This window comes from Alligator mississippiensis, chromosome 2, assembly GCF_030867095.1.
Source record: "Alligator mississippiensis isolate rAllMis1 chromosome 2, rAllMis1, whole genome shotgun sequence".
Lineage (NCBI taxonomy): Eukaryota > Metazoa > Chordata > Crocodylia > Alligatoridae > Alligator > Alligator mississippiensis.
In genome coordinates this window covers 28,768,545-28,783,275 of record NC_081825.1, presented here as the reverse complement: position 1 = coordinate 28,783,275, position 14,731 = coordinate 28,768,545, and the positions used below count along the sequence as shown (strand labels likewise).

The window sequence follows — 14,731 nt, the reverse complement described above, 5'->3', positions numbered from 1 at the left end:
TGTAGCTTGAGAGTGAAGGGCACCGGCATATCAGGGCTGCTTAGCACCATGAAGCAGCAATGGGGAGGGGGGACAGCCTCTACTGGACCTGCATCCTGATGCAGAAGGGGAGCTGCTGCTAGGAGGGAGTGAGTGGGGGTAGGCAGGGGCTACAGGTCAGGAATGAAGGGTACTGGCAGGGCTGGGAGAGCTGTGGCTTGGGAGTGAGGGACACTGCTCAGCACCACAAAGCAGCAAGGGGGACAGCTGCAACTGGACCCATGTCCTGGTGAGTGAACGGGAGGAGCTCTGATTTGCTATGATAAAAAACCAAAATCGAATGCCAAAATATAAAGGTATTCAGAGTTAATTTTATTATAATGATTGAGGCACTGGTAGGCTTCCAAATTGCTTTAAAATTGTAACTATATCAATAAAATATTGTGTTTGACTGATGCCTATATGTATAGTGGCATTTCATTTTAATCATGGAAAAATACAGATTTTGGGCTTTTTATTCAGAGACTTTTGGATTTTTTTGTCAGAAATGTTTGGATTTTTTAACAGAGAAAACTAAGATCCCTGGTCATGAGTTTAGACATTTCGCTTCCTGGAGGAACTGGAATGCTTCTAGCTAATGACCCCTTCCTGTGAGATGCCTTCACTATTAAAGGATTGACTTTCCCGTTACAGGCAGACAACACTTTGGATGTCCAACCCCAAAATAGTCCCTTCTGTCTGTGTTTGGGAGTGGCCATTGTTTTTGCCCTAGTAGCAGAACAGCAAAAGCTACTTGGTGTAAGGACCAGAGCAGGTTATAGGTGGTCTGACCCAAAGGTTAGGTCCCTGGGATAGGGCAGGAGTCAAATGACAGGCTGGGTCAGGAATCGGGGACCAAGTAACCAGATCCAAAAGGAAATTGAGAGGCACAGTCCAAATCACTGACTAAGTGTTAACGTTCAGGAGTCAGAAGCCAGTACCGAAGTCAGGATGAGTTAGGAGACAGAGCTGTAGCTGGGGTACATCAGGAGTCAGAACTGGAATCAGGAGCCAGAAGCAAGTTGGGGTATGCCCAGTGGCAGAGCCAGAAGCAGAGGAGTCAGAACCACAATCAGGGTGAACCAGGAGTCAGAAACTAAGTTGCCAGTGTCCAGAAAGAGACATGCAGGATCAGGAGTCAGAGAACCAGGAGTATGGGATCAGAGTGGCACACCAGAGCAGACCTTCAAGAGGGCAGTCAGCTGGCTTGCAGCCTGGTGTCACAGGTGGAACTAAAGGGGGAGCAGTTCCCCCAAGCAGCAAATCAGAAGACCTTAACAATGGCCAGCTGGATCATTAGCTGGGGTACGGCTGCCAATCAGAGCCCCCAGGCAAGTGTGGGCAATTTGGCAATTAGCCCAGATTGGGCTGCCTGTTGGGGCCCCTGATCCTTAGCAGTTTTGCCTACTCCCTTTTCCTTAAATATGCATCCCTCGGTTTCTTTGACTAAACCATATCCAAAATCATATAGACAGCATTACATAATCCATGGTGAGATGAAAGCAACGTAAATAAAACTTCTGATGCCTTTGATTTAAGCTTTTAAAAATAAAATACAATAAAATAGAGCATTTAGAATACACTGCTACTAATGATGAATATTCTACTGAACACAGGTCAAAATGATTTCAAGCTGAAAACTTAAAGTATTTAGATCTCTTGCTATACTACATGAGGAAGACATCAGAACACCATTACTTCTCTGCAGTTTTGATGTGGCTGGTCATACTTTTCAACTTTTCAGCTAATAGAACAGGAGACGCCCTCGGGTAGCTCAATTTGTGTAGATTCCTGTGGGGCTAATACTGACTCTTTTCTGCCACCCCAGGTCATTACTGATACTACCTACTGCATTTTGTTATGTCTTTTCAAAGCCTCTATATTTGCAGGGATTGTCCATTTAAAGGAGCTAAAATGTCTTTCAATGACAGGAAAAACACAGCAATTTAAACCATGATAGGGCCCTAATCTTACAAATGTGTGTGCAATATAGGGCACTTATCTCTGAGTAAGGGTTTCTTTGTGCATTTTCCATTAAAGCAAATGAGATTTACCTACCTTAAATCCCTTTGCATATAGAAAATAGAATCACAATAATATGTAGAATTAGCAATACATTTTAGGTCTGATGTCCCTTTGCTACCAGATCATTCATGATTATAGTAAATCAGCTTCACATAATGCCCTGTGGCATCCTGACAGGCATCTTGCAGCCCATTATATTGCTGTTTATGGATTATCTTTGTTTGTAGTCCTTTTCCTAGTTTTAGTCAACTCTGTTTAAACTTTGCAAAAAAAGTTTAGTTACCATACTCATTGCCTTCTGTTAATCTGCTTTGTAATTTAGTCAATAAAAGAATCCAGTTCATTTGACTTTATTTCTTTCATAGATACCCACACTGTTTGTTGTTCATAATTCCATTGCCTTTTAAGCAGAATTAGGTGCCTAACTCAATGTAATTCCCACTTGGCACCTGTCTGCATGACTAGGCACCTGAGTCCCTAGCATTCAAAATATCTTTGTGCCTAAACATAGGGTAAGATGCCTAGTGGGAATTTAAAAATGCTTAGGTGCTTAACTTGCATTGATTTCCATGAAAATTAGGCCCCTTGGCACTTTCAACAATCCCACTAGGCATCCGTTTGTATTCTCAGTATCTAAATAGCTTTGAAAATGTAGCCCTAAGACCTTTCTGACAGTGAGACTTGGGCTGGTAACATTTAACAGCATGGTGGTATCTGATCCCCCAATCTCAACCATTGTACTTTCTGCCATGTACACATTCCCTTCCTTTGCACTGGCAAGGTAATGCTGGATGGCCAGCAATCAGCTGATTATTGGCTGGCTGAGAACCACACTGGGGCTCAAATCTGCCCTGGGGTGGTCCCCAGAGTTGGCTGACAATAAGCTGAACCTCAGATCAATTGAGACCACACCAGGGCTGGAACCAGCCTGAGTGTAGTTCCCAGAGCTAGCCAATAATCAGCTGATCATCAGCTAGCAGGGACCATACCAGGCCCAGTTCAGTTGATGTGTGTATCGTTCCAGATCCAGCTGATAATCAATTGAGTGTTGGCAGTGGAGACTGCAGTGGGGCCTGTTGTAGACCCCAGTGCAGTCCTAACCCTGCTGCACCTTCAATATAAGGCATATTGGAAACCAGCCATACTTTTTGTGTAATATTTCTGAGGCTGATTTCCCTTTTTGTGGCACCATTTAATTCCTTAAATATGTGGCTGGGTTATTATTTAAAATACGAGGAACAGATTAATCGCATGTGTAACAACTGCTGTTAAACTCCAACTTTATTTAGGTGCTTTTGCAAACTTCAAGATCCTTTGGAGCTTGCAATTGAAATTAGAGCTTTCTCTAATTCCCTCTTGAATATTGAACGTCCCTCTTGAATATTGAACGTATTAGAAATTGCAGCCTAAATGCTCAAACAGGATCAATGATTTTAGGTGTAGTTGTTCAAATTAAAACCCTTGAAAGATTTGACCTTCAGATGCTGCACAACTTTCTGAAGACTAGGCCTCTCCCCAAGTCTCTCAAATTGAGTGGCAAAAAATGTGGTATCCAAAAAAAAACACTTGCCTCTTGAAAATTTTAACCTACTAGCATTGAAATTAAAGCCAAATTGCTTGAAAATTCTTCAACTAAGCTATGCTGGTAACATGATCGGAAAAACATCTACACAAAAAGATCCTATGAGGTCTAGATGTTCTGGGTTTTTATATGCCTGTTGAATAAAATCATAGGAAAGTATGCCTAGAAGGGACATCACAAGGTCCAGCCCCCTACTCAAGGCAGGATCATCCTGGACTAAACCATCCCAGTCAAGTGTCTGTCCAACCTGCTCTTAAAATTCCCAGGGGTGGAGATTCCACAACTTCCCTAGGTAGCCTATGCTAATGCTTGACCACCTTCACAGTCAGAAAGTTCCTTCTAATCTCCAACCTAAATTTCCTCTTCTGCAGTGTGAGGCCATTGCTCCTAGTTCTGTCCCCTACGGCCACAGAGAAAAGCCCATCTCCATCCTCTCTATAGATTCATAGATTGTAAGGCCAGAAGGGACCTTGGAAGATCATCGGGTCCAGTCCCCTGTACCAGGCAGGAAAGATAACTGGGGGTCAGGTGACTGCAGCAAGGTGACTGTCTAGTCTCCTCTTGAAGATGTCCAGGGTAGGTGAAGGGTAGGTGATTGCACCACCTCTGGAGGGAGCTTATTCCAGTCTGGACACCCTGACTGTGAAGAAGTTTTTCCTAATGTTGAGGCTGAATTGATCTTTCAGGAGTTTGTGGCCATTACTCCTAGTTTTCCCTGAGGGTGCCCTGGTGAACAGTTGCTCACTGAGCCCTTGATGTACTCCCCTAGTGTAGTGGTAAGCTGCTACCAGGTCCCCCCTCAGCCTTTTTTTCCTCAGGCTGAAGAGTCCCAGATCCCTCAGCCTTTCCTCATATGGCTTGCCTTTTAAGACTCTGGTCATACGGGTGGCTCTTCTTTGGACTCTCTTAAATTTGTCCACGTCCTTGTTAAAGTGTGGTGCCACGAACTGGATGCAGTACTCCAGCTGCGGTCTCACCAGTGCTGAGTAGAGCGGAAGAATCACCTCCTTGGTTTTGCTGGAGATGCATCAATTGATGCATGTCTGAGTATTATTTGGCCTACTGGCTACAGCATCATGCTGCCGGCTCATATTCATACTGTAGTTTATTACTACCCCCAGGTCCCTTTCATTCATAGTGCTAGTCAGTTTGGTGCCACCGAGCACGTAGGTGTGTTGGGGGTTGCTTGTCTTGAGGTGGAGCACTACATTTCTCAATGTTGAACTTCATCAGATTCTGATCTGCCCAACTTGCTAGCCTGTCTAGGTCTGCCTGTAACTGTAGCCTGTTTTCAAGTGTGGTGCCGCCAAGCCTGTAGGTGTGTTGGGGGTTACTCGGCCCGAGGTAGAGCACTTTACATTTCTTGACGTTGAACTTCATTAGGTTCTGATCCGCCCAACTTGCCAGCCTGTCTAGGTCCACTTGTATCTGTAGCCTATCTTCAAGCGTGACCATGCTTCCCTATAGCTTGGTGTTGACTGTGAACATGGCCAGTGAGCTCTTCATCCCCACATGCAAATGTTAATAAAGATGTTGAAAAGTACTGGACCCCTGTGGGACACTGCTGCCCACTTTTCTTCAGTATGACATACTCTGGGTCCTATCTTGCAGTCAGTTTCTCAGCCACCTTGCTGCCTTGGAGTTAAGCCCACAATCCTCCAATTTTCTTGCGAGGACATCGGGGGATACTAGATCAGAGGCCGTTTGCAAGTCTAGGTATACAATGTCAATCTGTTCTCTTGTGTCCAGGTGGCGAGTTACCTGGTCATAGAAGGAGATGAGTTTGGTAAGGCAAGAGCAGCCCGCAAGGAAGCCATGCTGGCTGTCATTCAGAATCTTACCTTCTTCAGGCTTATCTCAGATAGACTCCTTGATGAACTTTCCTAGGATTTTCCCTAGGATGGAAGTTAGGCTGACTGGCCTATAGTTACCTGGGTCCACCCTCCTGCCTTTCTTGTTGATGGGTACAACATTGGCCCTCTTCCAGTCCTCAGGGACTTCTTCCAGAGCACCATGAGTTGTGGAGGAGTTTTGCTAGGGGTTCCACAGTGACTTTGGCCAGCTCCTTCAGCACTCTCGGATGAAGATCATCCAGTCCTGCTGACTTGTATATGTCTAAATTTATTAATTGGTCATACACCAATTCTATGGCAATAGTAGGAAGGCAGTTATTACTACTGTGCTCATCTACTCTACCTGCCATGGTTTTTCCCTTGGTCTGGTGAAAGACTGAGGTGAAATAGTCATTCAGGAGTTCAGCTTTCTCCTGGGTGCCAGTAACCAACTCTCCTAAATTGTTGAGCAATGGCCTCACATTCTCATTTGTTTTCCTTAAGGAGTTCTTGTTGTCCTTGATTCCTGTTGCTAATCTAAGTTTGGTCGCCACTTTAGCTTGTCTTATCTGTTCCCTGCAAATGTGGTCTGTCATGAAATAGTCCTCTTTGGGACCCGTCCTAAGCTTCTATTGTTTATAAGCCCCTTCTTTCTTAAGAAGATTGGGCTTATAAACAATGTTTAGCCAAGAGGGCTTCCCAGCCCTTCGGTTACCTTTTCTCCACATGGGATTGGACTTCGTTTGTGCTTCAAGGATTGTGTCCTTAAGGAACAACCACTCTTCATGCACACCTTTCATCTTCAGTCCCTAGTCCCACAGCACTTGCCTCCTAGTGACCTAAGCTTGTTGAAATTTGCATTTTTGAAGTCCAAGACTTCAATCCTTCTATCCAATCTGTCTGCCTTATGTTGTACACTGAACATGATGGTTTCATGGTCGATGTCACCCAGACTTCCCTCTATATTTAAGTCAGTCACTAGGTCACCTCCTTTGGCCAGGACCAAGTCTAGCAGAGCATCACCTCTGGTTGGCCCATGCACCTCCTGAGTCAGGAATTGCTCCTCAACACAGGTCAGGAAGGATAGTGACAATTCCAAGTTGGCCGAGTGTTCCTCCCAGGAGATGTCTGGATAATTAAAATAGCCCATGACAACCATGTCATGTGCACATGCAGCCTCAGTCAATTCTCAGGGGAACTCCAGATCAAGTTCTTCCCCCTGGTTTGGTGGTCTGTAGTATACACCTATAGTTAGGTCTCTCTGGCTGCATGCCCCCCACAGCTTGGCCCAGAGGGTTTCAAGCTGTCCATTTTTGGAGCCAATGTCAGCCTCCAAGGACATGTACTGCTCTTTCACACAGAAAGCAACGCCTTCACCTTTCTTCTCCACCCAGTCCCTTCTATGCAGGGTGCAGCCCTCTATAGCTACACTCCAGTCATGTGGAGTCCCACCAGGTCTCCATAATCCCTACTAGATCATAATACACACTGGAAAGTAAGAAGGCTAGCTCCTTCTGCTTGTTCCCTATGCCCTTGGTGTTAGTATAAAGGCACCTGAGTCCTACTATTGAGGCCCTTGTCTTCCTGTCCTGCTGATGGAGAACTATTTCCCTCAGCTCCCGCAAGAGTGGCTCTCTGAGTGTCCCTATCTACTGGGCTTACTTGTATATTGGTCCCTGGACATGTTTCAATTTGTGTATCCCTGTCCCCCAGCAATCTTAGTTTAAAGCCCCGTCCAGAAGATTGGCCATCCTGGCCGCAAACAGGACTTACCTTTCCTCCTGAGGTGGATGCCATCTCTTCCCAGGAGTCCTCTCTCCCTGAAATGCGCTCCGTGGTCAAGGAATCTGAAGCCTGCTTGGTGGTACCTGCGTTGGAGTTCCTGGTTCACTTACTTGATGCATCCTTCCCTTCTGCAACAGGGAGCATAGAAGAAAAGACTACCTGGGTTACCAACCCCTTGGGCTCAGCCCCCAGAGCCCTGTAGTTGCTCATGTAACCCGGTCTGGATTACTCCTGGCCATGTCATTAGCTCCCACATGGATGAGAAGCATGGGGTAGTAGTCGGAGGGCCGGACGAACCTGGGGATCATCTCTGCTACATCTTGGATGCAAGCCCCTGGGTGGCAGCAGACCTCATGGGCTAGGGGGTCCAGATGGCAGATGGTCCCTCAGTGCCCTGCAGGAGGGAGTCCCCCATCACCACCACCTTGCACCTCCTCTTGGGGGTGGTAGCAAGCTGCTTACCTTCCTATAATCACCCTTCCAGTATTTGAAAGCTGTTATCAAATCTCCCTTCAGTTTTCTTATCTCCAGACTAAATAACTTTAGTGCTTTCCTCATAAGTCATGCTTCCCAGGCATCTAATAAATTTTATTGTTCTGTGCTGGGCTCTTTCTAATCTATCCGCAACAGCAGAGACCTTCTCATTTTTCCTGAGAAAGAAGGGTAATCAGCTAGTTACTTCAGGTGTCTTTACACAAATGCATGGAGCCTGGGAAGCAAGCAGTAAGAATTGGAGGTCCTTGCACAGTAACAGAACTATTATTTGATCAGAATAACAGAGACTTGGTGGGAGCTCGCATGACTGCAGCATTGTCATGGATGGGTACAAACTGTTTAGGAAGGACAGGCGGGGGAGAAGCTGAGGAGTAGCTTCTCTTTATGTAAAAGAGCTGTATGATTGCTCAGAGCTCTAGTATGAAACTGGAAACAGGCCTGTTGAAAATTTCTGGCTTAGGGTCAGAGGGGAGAGCAACAAGGGAGATATTGTTGTGGGTATGTACTATAGACCACCAGACCAGGAGGATAAGGCGGATGAAACTGTCTTCAAACAGCTAAGGAAATTTCCCAATCACAGGCCCTGATTCTCAAGGGGGTACTTTAGTCACTCTGACAACTGCTGGGAGGGCAATACAGCAATGCACAGGCAATCATGGAAGTTTTTCGAGATTGTTGGGGACTACTTCCTAGTGCAAGTGCTTGAGAGGCCAACTAGCGGCTGTGTTCTTTTTGACCTGCTGTTCACAAACAGGGAAGAGCTGGTGGGGAATGTAGAGAAGTGCATGACACCTTGGGCAGCAGTGACCACGAGATGATTGAGTTCAGGATCCTGGGGAAAAGAAGGGAGTAAAGCAGCAGAGTAAGGACCCTGGACTTCAGATAAGCAGACTTTGACACACTCAGGGAACTGATGGGCAGGATCTCCTGGGAAAACAGTCTGAGGGGGGAAGGAGTACAGGAGAGTTGGTTGTACTTTAAAGAAACCTTACTATGGGCACAAGAATGAACCATCCTGATGCACAAGAAGACTACCAAGTACGGCATAAGACCAGCTTTGTGTATTAGGGAATTAGTCAGTGAGTTGAAACACAAAAAGGAAGATTACCAGAAGGGGAAATTTGGACAAACAACTAGGAAGAAGTGTAAGAGTATTGCTTGGGCATACAGGAATGAAATCAGGATGGCCAATGTACAATTGGAGTTGCAGCTAGGAAAGGATATGAAGGGTAAAAGAAGGATTTCTACAAGTACATCAACAACAAGAGGAAGATCAGGGAAAGTGTGGGTCCTTTACTGAATGGAGGAGGCAACTGAATGATGGATGATGCAGAAAAAGCTGAAGTACTCAATGCCTTTATTACCTCAGTCTGTACAGGAAAGGTCAGCCAACAGGTTACTGCACCTGGTAGTGCAGTTTGGGAAGAAGGCAAGAGGCTGACAGCAGCAAAGAACAGGTTAGGGACTATTTAAAAAGCTGGACATGTACAAGTCCACGGGGCTGGACGCGATGCACCTGAGAGTGCTGAGGGAGCTGGCTGATGTGATTGCAAAACCACTGGTCTTTATCTTTGAAAACTCATGATGATTGGGGAGAAAACCTGGACAATTAAAAAAGAACAAATATAGTGCCTATCTTTAAGAAAGAGATGGAGGAGGATGTGGGGAGGTACGGGCTGGCCAGGCTCACTTTAGTCCCTGGAAAACAGGTCCTTGAGGAATCCATTTCTAAACACTTGGAGAAGAAGAAGGTGATTAGGAACAGTCAGCATGGAGTCACCAAGAGCAAGTTATGCCTGACCAACCTGATTGCCTTCTATGATGAGATGACTGCCTCAGCAGAAAAGGACCTAGGTGTTACAGTGAACAAATTGGAGACAGTCCAGCAGAGGGCAATGAAAATCTTTTGGGGGCTGGGGCAACTGGGCTTATTTAGTCTGGAGAAGAGAAGACTGAGAGGGGTTTTAATAGCCTTCAACTACCTGAAGTGGAGTTCCAAAGACGATGGAACTAGACTAGACCTAACCTAGAAGTTTAGGTTAGATATTAGCAGGAAGATATCATGGTTAGATGTTTGCCATGGAAAGATGTGGTAAAACCTGGATTTTCTCATTTTAAGGAGAAAAAAAGCAGGAAAAGGCAGGTTTCCCTTTGCAGGCTGGCATAGTTCCAACCTGCAAGGGGCTGGGGAGTGCAGGAGGAAGGTGGTCAAGCAAGGGGTGCCATGTATGTGTGTACACATGCACATGGCTGCCAGGCAGCCTGGAGAGCAGCTTCCACATGTAAGGGGGGGGGTGGGGTTGAGGCCTCCATAGTGAGGGAGGGAGTTGGGCAAGGCTGGGGCTGGGGCTGTTTCCCAGATGGAGTAGTGTTTGGGGCTTGGGGCTCAGAGCCATGTGCGGTTTGCACAGCTCAGGCAAAGAGTGGGGCAGAGCTGTGGGCAGCTCATTCAGGGGACGGCAGGGGGGGGTTGGCTCCCTGCCACTGCATGCACTCTCACAGGGGAGCCCTAAGATTCCCATGTGCACTCCGACAGGGGAGCTCCCATAAATCTGGGGGGCATGTGCCCCCTAGCTTTTTGCATGGGGAGGATACAGGCTGCCTGTTGTGGGTGTGGGGCTCCCTGCCCTGCTGCCCTCCCCCCAGGGCCTTTGAGGCAGCAGGGCAGAGCAGGGTCAGTTGGGGAGGCTCAGTGTCACTGCTGGAAGCCCTGCGCCTCAGGGAAGGGCAGAGAGGGGCAAGGAGGCTTGGTGCCATCTCCGGGAGCTCTGCGCCACCATGAAGAGGCACCACTTGCCCACCTGACAGCAGCGGGGGTGGTGGCGTGGAGTTGTGCCCCCTGCTCCTGCCAGGTGGGCAAGGGGTGCCTCTTCATGGCGGCACAGAGCTCCCGGAGGTGACACCAAGCCTCCTCGCCCCTCTTTGCCCTGCTGAGCCAGGTCCTGCCCACTGGGGTGCAAAGGCACCGGTGGGGAGGACAGCAGGGCAGGAAGCCTGGATCTGCCCACCCCGACAGGATCTCTTCCAGCTGTGCTGCCTGCGTGGGGAGGAGGGGGAATGGAGTTGGGCTCTGCAGTCAGAGATCAGGTGCTGCTGGGGAGACAGGGGGCTGCAGACCCAGGTCTCTGGTCCTGTAGCCCTGGCATCTGGAGGCTCCCTCCAGCAGGGCTGGGTGGGGTGGGGGGCTGTGGGTGGGGAGTAAGGAGCACCAGCAGGGCCCAGAGGTTGTGGGTTGGGAGTGAGGGGCAATGGCATGGGCAGGGCATCAGGATATCAGGGCTGCTCAGCACCACAAAAATGTGGAGGCGGACAGCTACAGCTAGACCCTCATCCTGGTGAGTGAAAGGGGCAGGCAGAGCTCTGATTTTCCATGATAAGAAAACCAAAATCAAACACCAAAATGTATAGATATTTAGAATGTATTTTGTTATAGAGATTGAGGCACTGGTAGGCTTCCAAATTGCTTTGAAATTGTAAATATATCAATATAACATTGTGTTCAACTGATACCTATATATATATATATATATATATTTTTTTTTTTGGTGTTTCATTTTAATTTTGGAAAAACATGGATTTGGGGGGTATAAATCAGAGAATCTGTGATTCTAATAAGAAAAGTTGGGATTTTTAAACAGAAAACCAGAATCTCTGGATATTTGGAAATATTTTAGGAACATATTAGGAAGTATTAGGAGTACTTTTTCACTAGGATGGCTGTGAAGTACTGGAACAGATTACCCAGAGAGGTTGTGGAATTTCCATCCTTAGAGGTTTTAAGACCTGGGCAGACAAAGCATTGGCCAGAATGATATAGTTGGGGATGGTCCTGTTCTGAGCAGGCGGTTGTATTAGATGACCTCCTGAGATCCCATCCAACCCTCATTTTCTATGCTTCTATTATTCTTTGACATGTAAGCCAAATCAGAACCTGGGTGGAAGCCTTGGTGGTCAACGTCCATTCCTGGACAGAGTCCACACAAATACAGGCAGAGGAAGAGTTGGCAGTGGCAGAAGCTTTGGCATCACAACATCTTTCAGCCATCCTGTTGATTCTTCTGCTAGCCCCTTCTTCCTCTTCCATTGGTACTTCCTGCAAAATTTCCTCTTCCTTCTTTACCCACTTCCACTCAGCTAGCTTACAGTGAATGTAAGTTAAGAAATAAGAAGGGTGTCTATGCACGTGCTCAGGGAGGGGGGTGCTTTAATTATAGTGTCTCTGAGAGCCACTCTAATTAAAGCACTTGCAGCGTCATGTGTATTCAGTGTCCTGCATTTCAAAATGGCCATGGAAGTGCTTTAACTAAAGCTTGTTCGATAAGCTTTAGTTAACGTACCCCTGCCACCATTTTGAAATGCAGGGACACTGAATACATGTGATGTGGAGGCTGCTGGAGCACAGTAATTAGCATGTTCCAGCAGACTCACAGTAGATTCAATTAATCGAGTCTGCTCCAAGGCATGCTAATTAGCACACATCAGAACAGAGGTCTGTGATGTGTATAGGTGCCTGAAGTGTCTAGGCAGACAACCCAGAGAACTCCCCTACTCAAATTTCCTTATTTGCTGTCCTGTTTGCTGGTACTGGTGTCTCTGGTTTCTGTGTTGATGTGATAGTGCCTGAAATTAGAGTGAGCTGAAATACACACTGACAATAATTGAACTCAAACCTGCGTACAGGTATTTAAAAGGCAGCTTCTGAAAATCTGGCCCATCAGTTTAATGTGTTTTTAATTACATAAAGTTAAAGACGAACTTTTTCTTTCTGTGGTATCTAGAAATTTTTCCTAGTATTCTTAAGGGCTACCCTGCTGTTAAACTGATTTAATTTAACTGAAGTGTTTGAGCATCATTTTGTCCTATATTTCTTTTGCTTTCTCTGAGGAATTATATAACTTTTCACTTCTAATGACTTGCCTAAATATAAAACGGTAGTGTTAAATTATAGACCTCTGTTGGCTTCAGACCAACTAGTTTCAAATGGTTCAAGGCCAAAGAGAAACACATAGTCCTATCCCAGAATGCTTGGTGAAACTTTTTAAAAAGTGGTTCAGCTGTTAATTTGAGCTTATCCTTAGAATTGCATCTAATACTCTTAATTAGAGTCATTTGAATATCTGTGCAACCTTGTGTTAATCAGATGCTGTTTGAAAAACCTGTGAAGAGACATAATTGCCAAAATTTTATTGCATTTTCATAACTGAGACAAAAGTAACTGAAAGCACAAGCAGGATCAACCAATGAAAGGCTGAGAAAAAATTAATTTCAATTTACTTCTAGAGACTGAATACCTGCAGCTTCAATAATAACTCCTAATTGTAGATGTTCCTTCCTTCAGAAACTCAGGTCACTTAGAATCATAGAAGTTAGCGTTGGAGGGGACCTCAGGAGGTCACTTAGCCCAACCCCCTACTCAAAGCAGGACCAACCCCAGCCAGATCATCCCAGCCAAAGCTTTGTCTAGCTGTGTTTTGAAAACCTCCCAGGATGGAGATTCCACAACCTCTCTGGGTAACCTGTTCCAGTGTTTTACTACCCTCCCAGTGAGAAAATCCTCCTAATATCTAATCTAAACTTCCCTTGCTGCAACTTGAGACCATTGCTCCTTGTTCTGTCATCTGCCACCACTGAGAACAACCTAGCTCCATCCTCTTTTGAACCTCCCTTCAGGTAGTTGAAGCCTGCTTTAAGTCTCCTCTTCTCTAGACTAAGCCCAGTTCCCTCAGCCTTTCCTTATCACCACCCCCTCACCATTTTTGTCACCCTCTGCTGGACTCTCTCCAATCTGTCCATATCCTTTTTGTAGTGGGGTGGGGGGGCAAAACTGAACACAGTACTCCAGATGTAGCCTCATCAGTGCTGAATAGAGGGGAATAATCACTTCCCTTGACCTTTTGGCAGCACACCTACCAATGCAGCCATTAGCCTTCTTGGCAACAAGGACACACTTCTGACTCATATTCATCTTATTGACCACTGTAACCCCCGGGTCCTTTTCTGCAGAGCTGCTGCCCAGCCAGTCACCCCCCAGCCTGTACTTGTGCATGGGATTGTTCTGTCCCAAGTGCAGGACTTTGCACTTGTCCTTGCTGAACCTCAATAGATTCTTTTTGACCCAATCCTCCAATTTGTCTAGGTCACTCTGAATCCTAGCCCTACCCTCTAGTGTATCTACTACTCCTTCCAACTTGGTGTCATCTGCAAACTTGCTGCGAGTGCACTCTATGCCATCTTCCAGGCCATTGATGAAGACATTGAACAAAACCGGCCCCAGGACTGACCCCTGGGGAACTCCATTTGATGCCGGTTGCCAACTAGACATTGAGCCACTCTCTGAGCCCAATGCTCCATCCAGTTTTCTATCTACCTTACAGTCCATTCATCCAGCCCGTACTTCCTTGGCTTGCTTGTGAGAATGTTGTGGGAGATCTTACTAAAAGCCTTGCTAAAATCAAGGTACACATCCACCAGTCTCCCTGCATCCACAGAGCCAGTCACTTCATCATAAAAGGCAATCAGGTTGGTCAGGCATGACTTGCTCTTGGTAAATCCATGCTGACTGTTCCTAATCACCCTTTTCTCCTCCAAGTGCTTAGAAATGGATTCCTTGAGGAGCTGCTCCATGAGATCCTTTTATTTAAGTGTCTAAATATTATTTTAGAATCATAATCTTAGACATCCAGATTGTTAGAATTTGGCCAGTGTCTTTCATAAATGTGGATATCCAAGTCTTAGGGTATGGACATACAAATAGCTTATCATGAGAGAAAACGACAGAGCTTTACTGCATGTCAGCTGCTCTGCCATTGTTACCAACAGGATTCTTTTTGCCAGAGACTGTCCCCAGGATTGACAAGGAAACTCATCCAATTTGGTATCAAGGGAACTTTAATAGTAACTTCTACACAATATAACAGGTTTCCTCCCCATAATACAACCTGGCAAGTGGCTCCTTAGATGTTACAGTAGTGACCTTCAGGGGTACCAGGCCTCC

At 46.1% G+C, this 14,731-nt stretch overlaps 1 long non-coding RNA gene across 1 annotated transcript in view; it reads right to left on the bottom strand.

The window, feature by feature from the left end:
* Positions 1 to 330: 330 nt before the first annotated feature.
* LOC109281173 (uncharacterized) overlaps positions 331 to 14,731 on the bottom strand; it is a 28,790-nt gene continuing 14,389 nt past the window's right edge. Inside the window, exons 3-4 of the long non-coding RNA XR_002087742.2 lie at positions 7,231 to 7,370; positions 331 to 5,386 (exon numbers count right to left, since the gene is read on the bottom strand). This is a non-coding gene — a long non-coding RNA (uncharacterized LOC109281173). The remainder of the gene's footprint in view (positions 5,387 to 7,230; positions 7,371 to 14,731) is intronic.